A 20,592-nucleotide genomic window follows, 5' to 3' on the forward strand; every position below is an offset into this window, starting at 1 on the left:
GCTGGTGTGGCTCAGTGGATTGAGTACCAGTCTGTGAACCAAAGGGTCGCTGGTTCAATTCCCAGTCAGGGCACATACCTGGGTTGCAGGCCAGGTCCCTAGTAAGGGGCATGCGAGAGACAACCGCACATTGATGTGTCTCTCCTTCTCTTTCTCCCTCCCTTCCTCTCTCTTTAAAAAATAAATAAATAAAATCTTAAAAAAATGAAATGAAATGAAATTGGCAACACAATATTCTAACCTGTTTAATGATGTTCCAGAGAGAATCAATCTTTTGAGTCCATTTATTAAAAATATGAAAATGCTATACTTTCACCCTCATTAACAAAAACAACTGATTGTCATAAAGGAACATAGAGATTTACTAGCCAAATTTTAACAATCTATTTTTGTATATTTTGTGTATAGAGTTAATAAATTAGTATAACAATTTAATAAGTGCAAACAATGATGTACTTCCATTTGGATCTCTTTTTCTTTCTCAGGTGTCATTTTCACCTGTGGTAGCATTAAAACCATGTAGCAAAGTGAACTAAACTTGGGACCAAACCTCTAAATCATTCCATTACAAAGTGTTAAATTAAGACTTTTAAAAATAATAGGCACATTAAATCATAGGGCTTGGGGGAACCACAATTAGTTTTAAGATATTATTTTATCTATACCTCTTTAATATCTCCTTATGAATGTTTTATAGCATATATTAGCACAATAGCACATGTACATACAGTAGTCCCCCTTATCTGAGGTTGTGCTTTCTGTGGTTTTAGTAACCTACTGTCAATCATGATCCAAAAATATTAAATGGGAAATTACAGAAATAGACAATTCATAAGTTTTAAACTGTGCACCACTCTGAGAAGTGTGATGAAATTTCACGCCATCCCACCCAGTCCCACCCTGGACATGAATCAAACCTTCATCCAGCATGTCAACACTCTATAGCCTACCTGCCCATTAGCCACTTAATAGCGATCTCAGTTATAAGACCGTAGTGCTTGTGTTCAAATAACCCTTACTTTACTTATTAATGCCACATTCACATTACAATATATTGTTATGACTGTTCTATTAAAACACAATAATTATCAGTTACTGTTGCTAATCTCTTACAGTGTCTAATTTACAAATTAAACTTTGTCATAAGTACATATGTATATAAAAAAACATAGCATATACAGGAGTCCGTGGTTTCTGATATCCACAGGGGTCTTGGAACATATCTTCCACAGATGAGGGGTGACTGCTGTAATTTCAAATAAATATGCATATGTATTAGGACACATGCTTATAAACATTTTGCTGGTAGTGTATTCATCCCCAAAGTTTGTAGACCACTATTCTCTCATTGTGAGAAATTCTCCCAAATAAGCCTTAAAATTATTCTGCCAGAGGAATTCCTTCAGCCTCACCCTAACCAATACTTTCCATTGCCTTAGGCTACTCAAACCACTAAATCTCTATTTTCTTCTCTCCTGAAACATCCTAAATTCTGCTCCTTTCCTCAGCTAATAATGTAAATGCTACATTCACTCCAATGAAGCAGGAAAAATACCAACTAGTGCTTTGTTCACGATAACATTCAAACATTTTATTAATAATCAAAGATACTTACTTTTAAGGTGCATTAGCAATACACTTATTTAACTAAATGAAGGCTTCATTTGAGACAATTTATGATGACCAGATAAGTTAACACCCCCTCACTAAATTTAATAAAATTATATTTTTGTTTTTAAATTATCTCAGATATAAATTTGTTAATAAGTAAAACTAAAAACGGTATCAACCTTGATTGGTGTAGGTCAGTTGGTTAGGCAACAGCTCAGTTGATTGGGTGATGTCCTGTAAAGCAAAAGTTCACTGGTTCAATTCCCCATAAGGGCACGGGGCCTGGGTTGCCAGCTGGTCCTTGATGGGGGCATGTGCAAGAGGCAACCAATCAATGTTTCTCTCACACCTCAAACACTGATGTTTCTTTCCCTCTCTTTCTCTCTCCCTTCCTCACTCTCTAAGAATGAATAGGCAAATAAATCCTTTTTAAAAAAAGATTATATAATCATAGCCTCATAAAATGTAAAGGATCATTGGTGCAAATGTCCTATTTGATTGGCATTTTGAAAACAGACAGCAGTGTATGCACAGATCAAAAATGAAGAAGAGAATAATCCCAAGATGTGAAAGTGACTCAAACAAAATTCAAAAGAAAAAAATTAGTATACAATATGAATGGGTATCCTTTTTCATATACTTTACTCACACAGCTCCTGATAACATTACTGAGTTGTCCATGTGGACATAAAGATTAAACACGAAGTGGTGGGGAGAAAATGCAGACAACTGTAATTGAACAACAATAAAGTAATTTATTAAAAAAATAAGATTAAACATGAAACTTCACAACTAACACACAGTTAACAAGTGCTGTAGAACAGGTCTCACTGTATCACAATCAAAATAGGAGCTATTTTTCATTCTTTCCCCATCATGCAGGTGGATTAAGAGTCCCTAAATTCACTAGTTCCACCTAATTTGGGCTGATTTAGGCTGCTATATATGCATTTGTCTTAGAGAAAATAAGCTTGTTACAAAATGCTACATAATTTAAAATATATAAGTATTCAATATATCGTGACTCTCTACCTTAACATCCCTGCAAAACACAAAATTATACAAAAAGTACAAATGAAAGCATTCTCTGGAACTGTAAAAGTTTAAAGAATCTAGCCTTGCCCTGGCCAGGTGATTCAGTTGGTTGGAGTGTTATCCCATGCACCAAAAGGTTGTGGGTTCAATTCATGATCAGGACATATGCCTATGTTGTGGGTTCAGCCCAGTCAGGGCTTGTACATGGGGCAACTGATGGATGTTTTTGTCTGGCATCGATGTTTCTCTCCTTCTCCCTCCCTTCCCCTCTCTCTAAATAATCAATAAGCATGTCCTCAGGTGAGAATTAAAAAAATTAAATTAAATTAAAGGTTCTAACCTCAGCAAAGCTGAAAATTTCCTTTAATAATACCTTAGGATATTATATGAAAAATAAAAATTAAAAATGCATACAGTTTACATGTTCCAAGATTAAAATTCCTTTTTAAACTTCAATATACTGAGCAGGGCAAAAGTAGGTTCACAGTCGTTCATATGGAAAATAATACAATAATTAATAAATAATAAAAGAATAAACTGTTTCATGTACTCACAACCATACACCTACTTTTGCCCACACCCTGTATTTATTTTCAATATTCACCTTTATAGTTGGAAAGGATTACAGCTAAGAAATTTTAAAATAGTCCAATTTTCCTCCAGCATGTATTTGTATCTTCAAATGCAAGAACAAAAATTTTCCTGAGACTCAATTAACTAATATGTCGTGTTCCAAGTTAGTTAAACTTTCATTCAGTTGCTGTATTATTTTTATTTTCTTTTTCCTTGGGTTTTTGCATCTTATTAAAGAACTCAACTGAAAGTCCTCAAGGAAAATATTATTTAAAGCATCATAACTAATTTAATATGGCTAAGGGGATGTTTTTAAACTGTTTTATGGAACTTTCATATCTTTTTCCCTCCTTTACTCAGCTCCAGAGCCTTTCTTTTTCATGGGAGATTTCATCACATTTTCATGTCATTATCAACAGTGAGAGTCTCCAGCATGCTAAAGCAGCAGCAAGGAGAACAGCAAGTTAAGGACGTTAGAAACTAGGGCCATAACTTTTCCAACCTACGTTATCACCAACCACTTTTCAGAAAGTGATTATTCACAAACTCACATAAACTGCAAATTCTCAATAGGTATGTTTAATTTATAGAAACAAATATTGAACAACAGAAAACTTCCAAACCAGAAAAGGAAAAGAAGGCTTGTGGGCTCAGAGTAAAAGCATTCAAAAAGTTATTAGAAAACATGAGATGCCAGATTGCAAAACTAAAAAGGACAGAGTTAGTATCCCTCTTTGGAAGTTATAAAAAGTAGAGAGGGCTGTTGTGCTGCTACTGCTTCTGCTACGACTACTGTTTTGTCATCATCATTGTGTAATAATTTGTATTTCTTCCAAAATCTGAATTACTCTGAGGGTTAATTTATTTTCATGTTACCCCTTAATAAAAAAAAAATTATGCAATATGCCAACTTTACAGTAGGAAAAACTTAATTATAAATGTGAGGCACCTAAAAGACTTGTAACAAATAAGGGAAACTCAGAAATAACAATCAGATCTAAAAATTTCCAAATATTGCCCCTTCTCTAAGACCATGCTTGCCAATTCAAGGGGGCAGAAAAGTTCTTCACAGTCCAAGATATGATTTTATTACCTCATAGTCCTGATCATCAGTTCAGATATTAATAACCATTTATTTTAATTTTGATACTTAGTTGACATAGTTGAAGGAAATCAATAGTTCGAAAAATTCTTCTGTACCTTAAAATGATGCACAATGCCTCTGACCACAAAACTGAGCTAAGAAAGAGAAGTACAGTGGCTAAGCTGCTAGTCTATGGCGACATCACACTCATGATATACGTCACCATTTTGCAGTAACAAAGACACAAATATGAGACATTTCAGTGTCAGACTTACAAAATAGTCAATAATACTATCAAATGTTTCCCCCAAGTCTAATGCTTTTCACGAGTAGGCCCAAACAGCCTATACCTAATCATCCTTTAAGTCACAGCTCATAGGCCACCTCCTACTAGAAGCTTTCCCTGGCACAGGTACTTGTGTTTCTATAGGTATCTCCATTACAGCAACTAGCACACTGCATAGAGTTGCCTAAACTCACACCTCCTCACTAGGACCATGTATTTTCATCTTTGAAACCATGTAGTTAAGTGGTCATCTTTTCACCACCAAGGATCACTTTATTAATCCTCCCTTATAAACCCTGTATTTTGAAAGATTGTTACCTATCAACTAGCCATACTTATTAAGTAATAATTAAATATTTTCAAATGTATTAATCAAAGACATATATACAACTGATGTTTAACACTTCTGATCAGTATGGGATCATTCATTCACATTGGTACATGGGAAATGCAGCATTGCTTTGGCTCTGGAAATAAGTATGAAGATAAAATAAATGAGCACTGACATTATATAGAAGAGACTGGGAAAAAAGTGGAGGCAAAAAAAGCCAGCCCTAATTTATGACATGTAAGCTTTGTTTGTAATGAATAATGTCCTGAAGCAAAACCCAACTAAAACATTTATTTATATCAAATAGGAAGTTAGACAATATGACTGGTAAGGTTATCTACCCTACATACCTTTTATTGAATGACGCAGTGAATACGAAAGCACTTTGAAAACTGAGTTCTATCAAACTTAAGAGAATTAAGGGTCTTTAATACCACGGTCCCACTACTGATCACATAACTACTGTCAATTCATCCTAACACAATTGTTCCAGAACTGTTCTGCACACTTCCATATACAGTATCTTCAAGATTAATCTTCCCAGTAACCATGCCTGATAAATTCTATCACAAACCGCATTTTAAAAATTAGGAAATTGAGACTTAAAGGAATTACACAACTTTTTCAAGGTCACAAAACTAATTTAGGAAATAAGATTTCAAAGAAAAGATTCAAGAAGTAAAAATTGAAAGTTAATTTTGGTTTTCTCACATTCTGGCCTTTCATTCAAATTAAGAATATATGTATGGCCCTGGCTGATGTGACTCAGTGGATTCAGTGCTGGCTTGTGAACAAAAGGGTCGCTGGTTGGATTCCCAGCCAGGGCACATGTCTGGGTTGTGGGCCAGGTCCCCAGTAGGGACCACATGAGAGGCAACCACACATTAATGTTTCTCTCCCTCTCTTGCTCCCTCCCTTCCCCTCTGTCTAAAAATAAATTTTAAAAATCTTCAAATTAAGAATATGTGACTCAATTTTTTCTTGAAAGCCAGAAAGCAGAGTAAGATGTGTGTATTTGGCATAAAGAACTTCCTGGTGTTGACATTGAAACACATAATCAAGGAAGATTATAAAATCTCCTTCTTTGCAGGTTTCGGAATAAAGAGAGCTTCTTAGCTGATTAGAATGGAGACCGTGTGATCAATACACACTTGGAGAATAGAGGTTGACAAATGAAATGAACTTTCAAAAGCTCTTCCAAAAAGCTTTCTTTGAATTGGAATTTTCTCAAATTTTAGAGCTGGACATCCAAATCCTGTGTCACTACTCTATCCCAAGTCTGCCAGACTACTGATGAATTCCCTTTTCTAGGAAAGAAAGGAAGGGACGTGTATTTCTGTCTGTACTTCATATAAAAGGAAAAGAAACAGATTATGTAATTTGCCAAAGATTATACAGCAAGCCTATAGTGAAGCTAAAATGGAAAATCAGATCTTTCTAATTCAAAGTATGGTACCACTTCAACAGCAATAGATAACACATATTAAATATTTATTTTATGCCAACCCCTGAGCCCAGTGATTTTCATTCATTTATCTAATTCAATCCTCACAATAATCCTATTGTATAGATATTGTTAATCCCATTTTAGAAATAAAGAAATGGAGGGTTAAGAATTACACCTTGGATATATTGGGGGTGAATGAGGCTGCTAACTTCTACATAAAAGGTTCATTGCCCATTGACATAGCTAGAGATTATTTCTAAGAAAATAACAACATTCCTGCCCTTTGATATCTCCCCCCCCCCCGCAAAAAAAAAGAACAAGGAACCATTCTGTTTTACGACTATTCTTCTACAGTTCTACAAATGACCTGTTTAGCGCCATGACAGCTGTGCCTAAATTTCCCCACCTACCAAATATTAAAAATCTTCAATGGGAGAGAAAATTCTTAAAAAGTAAAGACTGTGGCTTCAAAAATGCCCTTCAGGGTGCCTAGAACTTGGTAAGGGCTCAATCACATTACCCTATCATCTGTTTGTAAAGTACAAAAGGAAACATTTGCAACCATGCCTCAGAAATCAGTTCCACTTGAAACCAACGCTTGTCATTAAAAAAAAATTGTTGCATTTTCTTTTTTCTACATATTGTGCTTGCATAGTGGTAAAAAGTAAAGCGTCTTTAACTTTCTTTGTCTGATTTTAAAGAACTACTTTTCAAAGAAGCAAAGAGATTGTGCTCAGTAAAATCAAAATCACAAATAGCACTAAAATCCCTTTTTGCATTTGAATGGATATATTCAAGATAAACAATTCAATTAATCTCTCTAAGGTGACTAGAAACAACAAATTATGGAAGTAGCAGAGATAATAGATCATTTCAAAGGTTATCTTGTGAGGTTTTCAGAGAAGAAAGAGATCAAGGAAGAACTTGAAATGAGAGAATATAGAATGTTTGCACAGACGCACATCATATAATGTACTTTGAATTGACCTTATATTTATTACGCATATGTCATCATTAAAAAGCATCAAGTCATTATGCAAGTAATTTTGGTCCAAAACAGGTTACAAACACAAAAACTATTAAAGAATTCCATTATATCACATCAGGCTTCTTCAGTACAAGGGTGCTTCAATCCAGAGAAATCTTTAAAAAGCTTTATAGAGCAGGAGGGCTTGGTAAATAAAATATACCAGTGAATTCCTTGCCACATGCACCAGAGCAGAATGCTCACAGATAGAGTGCAAATACATAAATAGAAAATCTAGAAAATTACAGAGCAGCAAATTCAACTGAAGATGTAAAATTTTCTAAAACATATACAACACTGAACTACCAATTGTTAAATTGTTCTTATTCCATTATTCTATTCCAAAAAACTACAGGTTAAGATGCTAACCAGTTCTTTATAAATGACATCAAATATTTCCCTATAAATACAAAGAGATAGCTCCTTAGATAAATATTTCAATAATTTCACTCATAATTGTTTATCACTTGAAGCAATAAGAAAGAGAATGCTACTGCACATTTTTTCATGCCATTAAAATGTAAAATAGAATATTTCAGAATTCTTTAAATATTGTAAAAAGAAATCTTTCCAATATTGTATACTGTGCAAGTTAGTGAGGATTACTAATATATTAGCATTATAAAGTAGAAATATCTAAGCAGTTGACTTTTTAAATGTAGTTCACTAGTTGATAATAGATTACAGCATCTACAATTAACCTCAGAAAATAATTCACATCTCTCCTAAAATTGAAAGTTTTTTGAGTGAATATAAAATATGAGTGACATATAAGAGGTCTTAGAGGAGCAAGAAGAGAATCTGAATATAAACAAGCCATCATTCTGGTAAAAGGAAATACAAACAACTAGAATAAAAATAGTTGATGCACAAAAGCCATAATGAGGGGGTAGCTCAAAAAATAACTTCTACTTTGAATGGTTTGGATGAAATACAAATTATCCACAGAAAAGTGTGGACTGGCATAAATGTTTGTACAAAATTATAAGTGTATTTCAAGAAGTATGCAAGAGGCAACCGCTTGCATGATGCACAAGGTCCCAGCAATGCTCTGTTTAAGTGCTAGTGCACAGAGTCCAAACCACTGCATTTTAATTACCATGCAGCCTCAGATATATTGCCTTTGATATGGAAATGTTCTTGTTCTCTCATCTTCACATATGGTCTCATGCACAGAAATCTTTATCTGATTCATAAAAAATAAACTAGAATCCAATCTCTACACCTGACCTCAGTGCTTAGAAGTTTTTTACTAAGCATGGTGTCACTATAAAAAGAATGGCTAATATTAGTGTAAAGTTGGATATTTTGAGCAATGATATGAAGGATTTGCAGTTAAGAATTGAATCGATACTGTTTCTCTGAGGTTTTAGGGTTTTATGTTCCCTTTTTGAGACTACCACAGATGTGAGGAAAAACAGACCAGAACTCTTTTTTTGGAGGTTAGAGAGTCCTTAGTATATTTAAATGATATTCCATCTTATAACCTCCATGCACATTCTTCAATTGATACTTTACACAAATTATGACAATCGGTACTTAAGACTTGAAAAGTTCTATCGAAAACCATGACACAAGTTTAAACCTATTTTCAGTTTGACTAAATGTCTAAACAACATAATTCACTGAAAAGCTTTTACCCTCTTCCACAGAACAGGAAAAATAAAAACACTTTTCTATGAATGAATAATGAATATGTAACAAGAGAATAATGAAAGTTTCTGATATAACTCTTATCAAAACAATTAGTTTTCAAATCACAGGTGAAGAACTGCAAGCTAAAAGGATAAGCTATATATTTAGAATGTGCTTACATCTAATAAAAATTGCTTTTCACAGACTATTCCAGAGTGGCAGCTTTTTTTTTTACTTAAGTATGTTGAGATTCAGAGTATAATCAGTAGAAAATGTGGAGTTAGAATAAAGGCATAAAATATTAAATACATTATATTCCTCATTAGGAAAAATATAATAGGGAAGAGCCATATATCTTAAACAAGAAGCAACCTAAACACAAGTCTATTTTTTCCTGTAAAACACAATAAATATTTGTTCATATTTTAGCAAGTTTCTATAATAAAATCTCTTTTCATTAAATCTCATATACCTACACAACTTGATAATTCTGAAATAATCTATATTATTTTTTAAACCAGTACTATGACCCATCTAACCTCATGAGAGCAGATAATACGTCCCATCTGCAAATCATCTTGCTGTACGTTATCTGTGTTTTATCATTTCTAGTACCTGTCTGTGCCTGATATGATACTCTCAGACACATTAGCTTGATGGAATGTTTCACTTGACTTCAAAAACATCAATTGATATATATGTACCCCTAAACTATATTTAAACAAACAGCTCTTATATCAACCAAAATTTTAGTTGAATTGTACTATACTTTTAGAGAATGCTTTTTGTAAGTAGTAAAATATATATGTATGAATTCTCTAACTAACAAAAAAATTCTTTCAAACTTAGAGATTTATAACCTAACAAAACTGAAAAGTATAGAAAATACTAGAAGTAAGGCTTAACACCAACGTATATCAAAACTTATTAAAAGAGAACTGATTTCTTCCACTACTGATTGTGTTAATTGAAAAGAATTATTTAAAACATCACCAATTTCTTCAGTAGAAGATGACTTTGTGTAGCAATTTTATCAATGACCAATAACCCAATGATTCCTTTAAAAAAGTCAAATAGAAACAGACAAAACACCACCTAAATGTATCATTTATGTAGTGAATGTAATATTTGAAAACCTTACAAAGAAGGATTTTCTAGGTACATTAGCATACTTTAACTATATGTTTTTCCCTAAGAAAAATATCTTTTGATTTCTGCTACTAATGAAAAAATGTCCAACAGACAACGTAATACTCCTAGCAAATGTCATTTCTTCCAGTTGTTACTGAATTCATTATAGAATCACTTTAAGGTATAGAGATTGATCACTTTGATAGATTAATGTGTCGTATCTTTGTCATTCTTTATCGTATAATGTTCAGTGTTATAGTTATGTAATACACTATTATAAGTGTTTGTACCATGCTCCATAATAATAAACTCATAATTTTGCATTTAAAAGTTTCCTTCTCATTATTTCCAAAACAAATACTAAGAATAGCATTAAATAGGATGAACAATTGTTAAAAACCATCTCCCTTTGCCACTATACATAATGAAATATGGCAGGAGAGCAGAGGAGAATGGAGGTGTTGGTAGTGCATGAGAATAGCAACAGAGGATGTCAGTTTGCCTAGGCAATTAATGACCTAGCATTTATCTAGATCTTGGTTACTCACTGCCTTTGGCCATGAACTAGATCTAATAAGTGTGGTGGTGCACACTTCCTTGCTTTCAGAGTCTGAATGATTTTATTTTTTGGTTAGTTGTTGTTGTTCTTGTTGTTTTAGGATAAGGACAATCTGTCTTGACTTTTGAGGTTTTCAAAAGTGTAAGAGAAAAAAATATGCGTCATTAGGCCTACTGCCCATTTGCTCACATATGCATATTCTGAAAGATACTCTCAAAAGTATATAAATCATACATTTATGGTCTAGTAGAGTTTAAAAATTCAGTCATAACTTTCCCCTACTATAAGAAAATGAAATATTTCACTGGTTCAATAAAAGTCCAATGCAACTAAATAACACCGTGTCTCCACCTCCCACCTGAAAGGTGCACTCTTGCTGCCATAGCAAAGCTAACCCTACCCCACTCAACTTATGTACGGTTTAAGGTGTTTGCTTGCTTGTTTGTTTGTTTGTTTGTTTGTTTTAAAATAAAGAGAATCTTCTAGTAGACATAAGATACATTTGAGCAGTGTAGACATAAGGGGAGGAGGGAGACTGATGAAAGTGCCTAATGCTGAGTGTTGAATTCCATGGTGACTGCACAGGGTGACAGAGGGAAGGTCATGTTCATGGCTGCAGAAATCTGGTTTCCACCAGAGAGCACAGGCAAAAGCTGACCTGAGACTGGGGTCTGAGAAACTAGGTAAGAAGCTCAAGCACCAATCTGGGTACAGATAGAGAGGGCAAGGCAGTGCTCCTAAGAACTAAGCAAGAGGGAGACAGCAGGAGACAGCAGATCAGTTCAGGCTCGCCCCACAGTGAACACTAGCAGCCCCAAGCGGCTAGGCCTGGAGGGGGAAACAGTAGCTGCAATCAGGACACAGATGCTAATTTGCTGAGAGACCTCTGGGGTGAGGGTGGAAGGAATCACACAGACAGGTGAATGATCCAAACTAGAAGCTGAAGCCCCTCCCCAAGCAAGGACACCTGCCCAGCCTGGACGGGTCCAAAAGGATGTGTGCAGACAGGGGCACCAACAGCTCCCCCACCATGGGCGGGGTGCGGAAAGTAGGTATACTGCCAGATTTACACTGCATCCCCTTTCCTCACTCAGTCTGCACCTTGCCGCTGGTGTCCGCCTTACCCCTCTAACCTGTAGTTCCTCTTCAACCGAAAAACAAAAAGAGCTGAGGAACAGGAAAAGGGAGAGATAAATCAAAGACAAGGCTACATTGTCACAGTCCTCCCGAGTGCAAGAGCCTCCCAGGGCTGTCCTGGCCGTTTCCACCCTTCTTCGGAATCCAGCAGCCCAGAACGGAGCTGAGTGGACCAGGTCCGCCAAGCCCGTGCCTACGGGCCTCGGGCCTCAGGGACGAGGTGCTGAGTGCGCAAGCTAATTATACTTGTGGCATTTGGGCAGCCGACTGTCCAGTGACACCTTACCTTATGAGGAAACGTCAACCCAAGCAACTGTTCAAAACAAAATGCCATCTCGGGATCAGCTTCGCCAGCTCTTGGCCGGTTCAGGATTGCTTTTCCCACAGCCTCTCACACTTAGCAAAAGAATGTGGCCTGAGGAGGCCAGCCGTGGGCGGGCGGACCCGCCAGGGTTGGGGGGGGGGCGGGGGGCGGATAGGCGGGGCGGTCCTTGCCAGGTGTCCGTCCAGTCTCCCCTTCGCCATGGACCAGTTTGCGGACCCGACCACTTGACCTTTTTATTCACCAAACCCACCTCCTAGAAATAGACTGGGCGGGGCTGTGTCTGTTCTCCTCGGGAGCCGGGACCTGGGCATGTGACTATAAAGGGCAGAAGAGAGGGGACCCTGGGGAGGCGGGGGAGAAGGGGCACTCTCACATCCCGACTCCACTAGGTTGTTGGCCGGGCCGCCCGGCCGAGGCGAAGGGCTGGCCCCTGGAGTGCGCGCCCGGGTCAAGCGCCCCGGACAGGGACGTCATCCGAGTGCCCCACTGACAGTGCAGCAGGAGGTCCGGAGCCCAGCCCAGTTTTCCGCAGCAACGGCTTCGGGCCACCTCCAGCCTGAAACTTCAAGCACGGCCCTCGGAGGAGGTCAGACACACAGAAGCAGCCGGGGACTGCCCATCTCGCTAACAGTCCAGCCCTGCCAGCATAGTCGTAGATTTATTTTTAGCCCCCAAATAGGGGCAGCATTCAATATCTGGCAATCCATACAAACAAATGTATTCAAACTTGGTCAGCCTACGAGAGCTTAAATAAAACTCAAAACACCCCGGCAACAACCACCTTTTATCTGGTCTGAACACACCAATTCTCTTTTTATCTTAAAGCTCCGCGGAGCGCCCGGGAAACGGAGCTAATCTGTCCTCCGCAGCTGCGGGCCGCTCCTCCTGGCGCCCGCGCACAACCCCAGCAGGCTTTGCACAAGCCCCTTCCCTTCTCCGACCGGCCCTTTAAGGGAGAAAGAAAAAAGCAACTCTCCCGGGAGCAGCCCGGCTCGGGCGAGTGGCAGCACCGCCCCCGGGCCTGGGCCGACCTCAGAGCGGCAGATCTCAGTGGGGCTGCGAAGAGTGCGGAGGAGGACAGGCCCCGGGCTGGGCACGGAGAGCGACGGAGGGCACCGGCGGGGCTCCGGGACGCGGGGTGGGGAGGGCGCGAGACGGAGAAGTGCCGGCGACTGAGCGCGGGGGCCCAGGGATTCTCAGGCGGAGCCCGCGCCCCGAAGGGCTGGGCGGCCTGTGACACACGCCCCCGCGGGGCCCGGCTCCACTGCCCTAGAGTCCCAAGAAAAGAGGACCACAGATTAGCACTTGGGTTTCGGATTGTCTTGTGAAAATCGGTTTGCTTATTCCTAAAGAGATCATAAAAAAGTCATGTCCGAAAATAAGGGTAGAGGAGAGGAAGATAGAGAGCGGAGGGAACTAGAAGCGACTAGCGCGGGGTCCCAGGAAAGTTGCGGCAGAGCGGCGGCGGGGTGAACGCGGGAGGAGGAAGCGTACGGGTTTTCTAGCGACCCGGGTTTTCTTTATGAACTCCTCCGGGGAAACTTCACCACGGCGGAGAGCGCTGCGGAGATCCCGACTCTCGCCCGCCCTCGCCCAGCGTCAACCCCACAAATAGCCGGAGTTTCCAAACCAAAATGGGGGTGGGGTGGGGGTAGCGTTAAGAAGCCCAGAAACCAGCGGGTCCTCCCCACCTCCCGCACCCGGAGCCAGGCTAACACTGAAGCGCTCCGGAAAACTGCGCCTTCGCAGTCGGTCACACGGCGAATCAACCCAACACTTTTCAAGAAAACAAAATATTCGCTGGGAAACTTACTTTGCATTTAGTCTCTATTCTTTGGGGGGATGCGGTTTAGGTCGGCTCGTAAGCAAAGCTTGTTTTGTCCAGGTTGGATATTGTCTACTTATGGATCAGCCCTTGGGTGAGGGTTTATTTTAATTTATGGCTTATGCATTCTTTTAAGGTCGATTTACATGACCTCCGGCTACAACTTAAGACAGCCGAGGAGGGCACTCCAGTCGTCAGTCGGCCAAACCCACAATTAAAACAGCCCTCCCCCAAGTCTTGGTGTGACGGGGACTCTCCCGAGGTAGACTGGCTGCCTGCTTTTATCTTTTTCTCTCTCTTCTTTATCCATTTCTCTTTTTTCTTCTTTCTCTCTGTCTTTCTTTTTTAATATCACAAAATAAGATGAGATATCAGTTTGAAAGTTTCGGTGTAACTTTCTCTAAGCCCAAGCCTGAGGCGATAAGGAGAGAGATACTGCGCTCACAAAGCCCTCTGGATGCTGCCCTCTTGTGGGAACAAAGGGCACCAGCACCAGCGGTCCCAGCTGAGCCCCCTCAGAGAGCACACACGCACATGCGGGGGGGAGGGGGGCGGGGAGAGAGCGAGAGAGGGGGAGAGAGAGAGAGAACTACACACGCAGGCACACAAGCTTCTTACATCACACACGCGCAAACTTCAATGAGATACCTACCTCAAACTTCACGGCGCCCTAAAAATGCACTCTCTAAGCCACCTGACTTCTTTTTCCTACCATCCCCAGTGAAGCCGATTGTAACACCTATACGGGGAGGCCGCGGAGGAGGAACGAGGTGGGCCGAGAGGGCGGACAGATTTCCGGACCAATACTTAGGATGGCGATAACAGCTTTCTGTTGTCAACGGTTGCGGGGTCTGTCTCACTTCCTCGCCCTTTCTGCCTTAGTGTCCTACGCACAAGTTATCTGCAGCTACAGCATGAGTTTTCTCGGAGTGGACTTCGGGGTTTGGGGGTGGCGAGAAAACCGGGAGCCCACCACTCGGGTCTGTCACCGCCTCCGGAACTAGGCACCACTCTCCGAGAGCCGCACGCATCCTCGGGCTCCGCGCGTCCGCCGGCGAGCGGCAGGCGCTCGGGCCCCTCTCTCAGACTCTGCCCTCCCTCTGCGCCGGCCCGCGCAGCGCCCTCCTCCCGCTCCGCCTCCCCCTTCCCCTCCCCAGCCCAGCGCGGAAGCCCGCCCGGACCGGCGGCTGCGGCTCCCGGGACCCCGCGCCCGCGCGGGGCTCGCGCGCTCTGCTCCAGCCCGCCGCCTGTCCCGCCCCGACCCCCCAGCCCCAGCCCAGGCAAACTAACCCTGTGGCTGCCGGGAAAGGCGGGGGCGCAGGCACAGAGGGCCGGCGGCCCGGCCCGGGGTTCCCGCCCCTGCCCCTCCGACTCCCCAACAGGTAGCTCACAAACGGGCCGCGCGCTCTCGCTAGACCTCCCTCGCTCTCCAGATCGCTCGCTCCGTCCCGGTTACCTGGGCGGGCTCCAGGATGGTACCGTGCGGGAGGGCTCCTTGTGCGCTGCGCCGCGGGAGTAAATGGCATTAAAGAAAAAGGGAAAGATACAAATAAAAAAAAAATCTCTTAAGGAAGGGGGAGTCGATGCTAGGTCAATTAGCACAACCCCGGGAGCGAGAGAGCAGAACCCCCCACCCCCAGCGCCGCGGCAGGCGCAGCCCGTTAACTGGAGTCTGCGGGGGTGTCCCGCCCTGGGCGGGGGAGCGCTGACCCGCAGAAGTTTGCCGCCGGGAGCCGGGCGGTGCGCACAGAGCGGGCAGACTAGGGGTTTCCCCCTTGAAACAAGTGAAGGCGATGGTTAGTGCTGTCAATCTTGGCAATCAGTGTGAGCGGCCATGTCGTAAGTATTCAAAGCATTTCCCGTCGTGCAACATCAGAAAGTGAGTGGCCAGGGCATTGATCTGAGCGAGGGAGAGGAGGCAGGGCTCCCCTCCCAGACAACACAGGCAAGATGAGACAAGAGGCGAGGGAGGCAGCGAGCCAAGCAGGGAAGCTGGGAGGGAGGGGGAGGGCCGAGGGAAGAAGAAGGAGGGGAGAGCGGGAGGCACCGGCGAGAGAGCTGGAGAGAGAGGGCAGGGACCGGCGAGAGCGGAGGTTGGAATTGTAGGAAGTGCCTGGGAAGAGAGAGCGAAGCGACTACTAGAAGGAAATGGGAAGAGGACAAAGAGGGAGGGCTGGGGTCAGAGGGGAATGGTGACAAGTATTAGGTGGGAGAGAGGCTGAGGAGTAAAGGACCGGAGGAGCGCTGTCGGGACCGGGGCTGCTGGGAGGAGTCAAGAGGAAGGCAAGCTGAAGTGGGGAAAAGGTAGACGACTGGGGAGAAAGAAAGAGCAAAGTGGGGGTGAGGGGCGGGGAGAGGATAAAGTCGGAGAGGAAAATGTACGGGTGGGACTTTGTGCTTTGAAAAAGTTACGTGACAGAGGAAGAATGGACTGGAGGCTGAGAAGTACTGAACTGGACCGCAGAAGTGAATCATGAGAGATACAGAGAAGGGGAAGGACAGGGGCTGAAGCAGACCAGGAAGAAGGAAAGAAGGGTGAATATTAGATGAATAGTAAGAAGGATGAAGGCAAGTGAATAAAGAGGAGTGGCGGAAACAAAGTAAAGAAAGAGGTGCAGGAAGCAGAAATAATGAAAACACACCGCTTAATAGGAGCTCAGTAAATCAGAGAAGAGTAATGTATGTTTTTAAAAGACACAGAAGGAGGAATTGAAAGGAAAAAAGAAAACGCAACTGACATAAGAGATTCTTGGCTTATGTAGGTGGCAGTGTTCTGGAGGCCATGTGGATTATGGAGTTAATGGATGAAAATTATTATAAGTAACAAGACACACAAACTACCAAAGAAAAAGTAATCATACCTTTACAACAATAAATCAGCTCCAGTGAATTATATGTATAAGTTTGTGTTACATGAATTGGGTGGGTGATATATGCGTATCATCTCAACTTGGTATAGGAATAGACTTGAAGAAACCATTTCAAGGGGGGAGGCTTGGACGTTATACATGAAAAGAATTTCAGTCACGGAGGGCAGCATGTAAAACTCCATACGTAAGTCAGATGTAGGTAATGAAGTTAATAAAAGACCGCCCAAAAATATATGAATTAAAGATTCTTTAATGCATGTGTAGAATACATAAAAAGATTTGAAGGGTATAGAATGCCCTAAAGAAACAAAGACCTGGAAGTTTATCTCAGTTCAAAAAAGCTGGGGGACTGGAAAGAGAGGGAATAATTATGAAGTCAGGTATAGATGCATAGTAAGAGAGACAAATGAGAAAACCAGCTTTGACAGTAACAGACACAGCTAAAGAAAGGCAGTGTGTACGAGGTGAGGTTGGCCTGCTTTAAACCAGGCCTGAAGAAAAAGACTACATTTCAGAAACTGAGATCAGTGCAGAGTAAAAATTTCATCAAGTTTAAAAACTTGAGAGGTTCTGACATACTAGCATAAGGTTTGTGGAAGAAGGAGTCCCTACTCTGTAGAAACTGATATGAGATGACCACTTTGAGACACTTCATAAACACTTTGTGAAAGATACGGACCAGAAGAGAGGGGTTAGGAATTATGACTAGAAACACCAGAATATTCATGGTGGCCTAAAGTTGCCATTTTGAGAAAGACCTCCCACAGATTAAGTGATAAAAAAATAAAGGAGAAAAAGCCTCACAAAGGAAGATGGAGAGAGTAAGCAAGCCTGAAGATGGAACAAGCTGAGGTGTCAGTCATATACCAGCTTCTTCAAGTATATTCCATGCTCGGTTTCACTAGGATTCAGGACAAGAAAAGGAAAAGGACAGAAATAAGGGTGGGGATGACCAACTCGAATTAGTGGGACAGAAGGAATAACTACATTCTTCTACCCCAATAGGAAATATGCTTGAGGGCTTTAAGTTCAGGTGACTTGACAACTGTTCACTGATAGGAAAGCTAGTCCACAAAAGGAAATTTTGTGTCCCCATTTTCCACAGCGACTTTCAGGATTGAAAAGTCTGCCTGTAGGCACCTAGAAGCAGCCATAGAGAATGCCTGGCACCTTGCATGCCAACTTCTTCCAGGGCTTCCAGAACTGTGGCATGCCCCTTGACCTCCAAGGCCCAAGGGCCAAACCCAGACCCGTGTTTCTAGCCCGGGCAGGAGCCAGTCTCTTCTGGAATGTGGTTTTGTTTTTGTCTTTGTGAATAGTGTGGCCAGGCCCAACACTTGGATCCAGAGCCTCACACTCTTCTGCTGCCTGCCCTGGAACTCAACCACAGGAGCCAATCTCTGCAAAGCCTAAAAGACGTCAAAATCAAATGACTTGTCCTAATGCTTGTAGAGTTAGGGCAATGAGGAGAGGTGGTACTTTAAGTCCCAAAGCCTGAATCCTCAGGGAAGAGCCACCAAGGAAGGTGAAACATCTGGGACTGAAACGCTGGGGTTCAAGTAGGTTCCTCAGAATTGCTGCGACAAGTTTGGCTTTTCAAGCGCATCCGTCTCCTTAAATCACACAGCATTCGGGGATCTGGACTAGGGGTGGGAGTGGGACGTATAAAACTGACCCTATTGGACAACATGAAGGCCACTGGTGAGAGGCAAAAAGGGGGGTGGGGGCAACGTTATCAAGATCTGTGGTATCAAAGGCCCTAATAGTGGGCCGAGGTAGACCTTCATGGAAGGAGCGACAGGAATTCTCTTTAGATTGTATCTAATAAACTAAAGTAGATAGATAAAGCGGAACCCAGAGCCGGTCACAACATTGATCCCTAAAGTAAGGGAACTAAAGTTTGGGGTCTCAGTGCCGCATTTCAGGCTGTGCACGGGGTGACACGTGGCCCTGGGGGGCGGGGGTGTGCCCTCGGGGTTTCCTTTCTGCACTCTAGTCCCGCACACCTGTACAGCTCAGGGGACACGGCGAAGAGCGGTGCTGTGGGATTAAGTGCGGTGCTCTCTACCTGGTCCGCATTGGCCTGTGGGCTCGCAAAAGTCCCGGAAGTAGCGGAGCGCACACAGGCACCGCAACCAGATCCCGACATGTGGCAGCGCACTTTCTGTGAAGGTCAGAGCCCGGTGTGGCGCAATAACCCTGGGCACCAAGGTAGAAGAACCAGGCAGGGAAGGAGGGACACGGATGGGGACTGACTTACCTGCCCTCAGCTGTCGCTGCCTCCCTGCTGTCCCGATGTCCCCACGCACCGCAACCAGCGAATGCAACTCAACCGGCGAACGCAACTCGGCTTTGCTAAGTTTGGCCTCGCACCTCCAGAGAAGAGGCGCTAACCCGAAAAGGCAAGGAGCGCGGTTCCTGGAGAGAGGTCCCCCTGGACTTAGGAAGGGTAATGCAAGGAATTCTGCTCGAGAAGTTAATATTTAAAGCACCCACGCAAAAATCATAACGACTGTTAAAAACCTCAAATTCTCGCTTTAATAGTCTCCTTACACCAGCCGAGAGGACAATACAGATCTACATGACTTCACCTTAAGGTCGCTAACTTCTTTCAGGAAAGGCTTTACAGCTACTGTATAAATAAGACAAATATGCCTTTACTTCCAAAACACGGGGAATAAGAAGTTTTAGTGAAACGAAGAACTAGTGAAAGAGTATAAAAAACCAAAAGGGAAGAAGTTGAAAACTTTACAGAACGGAGAAAAGTTTTAGCAATTAGTTTCCTTACACAGGGATAACAAGCATACCAGCACTCCAGCAGCCCATCGCACTTCACTTCAGCTTGGTGTAACCAAATAACCCGAACTCCCGAATAACAGTGCCCTTGGGACTCTGCCTCAAGAGGTCGGAACTCGTGTTTCAACAACAAAAGCAAAAAACAAACTGTGAACAATGCTCTGCTTTCTGGAAGACGTCATTCTGCGAAAGGACAAGGCATTGTCCCTCGACTTTAAATGGATAGAGACTAACATTAAATTTCATTTGAATCTGTGCCTCATCCTGTTGGGAAGACCACAGAGGTAGCGACAGTAGCAGCAGCAGCACCGTCACAAAGGAGGTGGGGAAAAGTGGTAAAAATGAATGAACTTTTTTCAAAGAAATATAAGGATAAATCAAAAATAAGTTTTACAGACATGTCTCTCCTGGCTTAGGAAAGTTAATTTTAAATGTGCTTCTGCTATCTAAGGTGCAAAGCCAAGGGTAGGAGAGTGCGTGGCTGGAATCTGCATGCTGATAAGAGAAGGCTGATGTACTTACAGTGACAGAGGGCAGGCTGCGGGAGGAAAGCTGTTTGTGTTAGCCTGCGAGTTACCCAGGGCTGCAGTGAGAGCAGACGGGAGGAGTGGGAGTGCCAGTCTGCGTACACCTTCACCGCGTCTCATTACATCTGCCAGCCTCTCTCTCCCTCTCTTTCATTTCCACATTCCCTTTGTTCCTGGAAAAAAAAATCTACACGTCACATCAGAGTCCCCAGATGCAGTCTACACCAAAGGAAAAAAATGAATAATTCAATCAAACTGTGCATAGTCTCTAAGGCAATAAATCTATTGCACTTAAAGAAACGAAGGGTAATTACCACCATGGAATTAGAATAAGGCCAAAGATCCAAGATGTCGTTGAGTCTCTGGGTAAACTCCCCGGTCAAATAAAGTTTC

The 20,592-nt window shown here is 42.3% G+C and overlaps 1 protein-coding gene across 5 annotated transcripts in view; it reads right to left on the reverse strand.

Moving 5' to 3' along the window:
• SOX6 (SRY-box transcription factor 6) overlaps positions 1–20,365 on the reverse strand; it is a 614,163-nt gene extending 593,798 nt beyond the window's left edge. For 2 of the 5 annotated variants that reach the window (XM_036029077.1, XM_036029073.1), the window contains exon 1: positions 13,995–14,521. The gene's annotated coding sequence lies outside the window, so the exon portion shown is untranslated. Of the gene's footprint in view, positions 1–13,994; positions 14,522–15,462; positions 15,863–20,194 lie in introns of those variants that run through there. The other 3 variants (XM_036029075.1, XM_036029074.1, XM_036029087.1) reach the window with 3 other exon arrangements.
• Between the last annotated feature and the right edge of the window lie 227 nt (positions 20,366–20,592).

The sequence above is a fragment of the Phyllostomus discolor genome, chromosome 6, assembly GCF_004126475.2.
Source record: "Phyllostomus discolor isolate MPI-MPIP mPhyDis1 chromosome 6, mPhyDis1.pri.v3, whole genome shotgun sequence".
In the NCBI taxonomy this organism is placed as follows: domain Eukaryota; kingdom Metazoa; phylum Chordata; class Mammalia; order Chiroptera; family Phyllostomidae; genus Phyllostomus; species Phyllostomus discolor.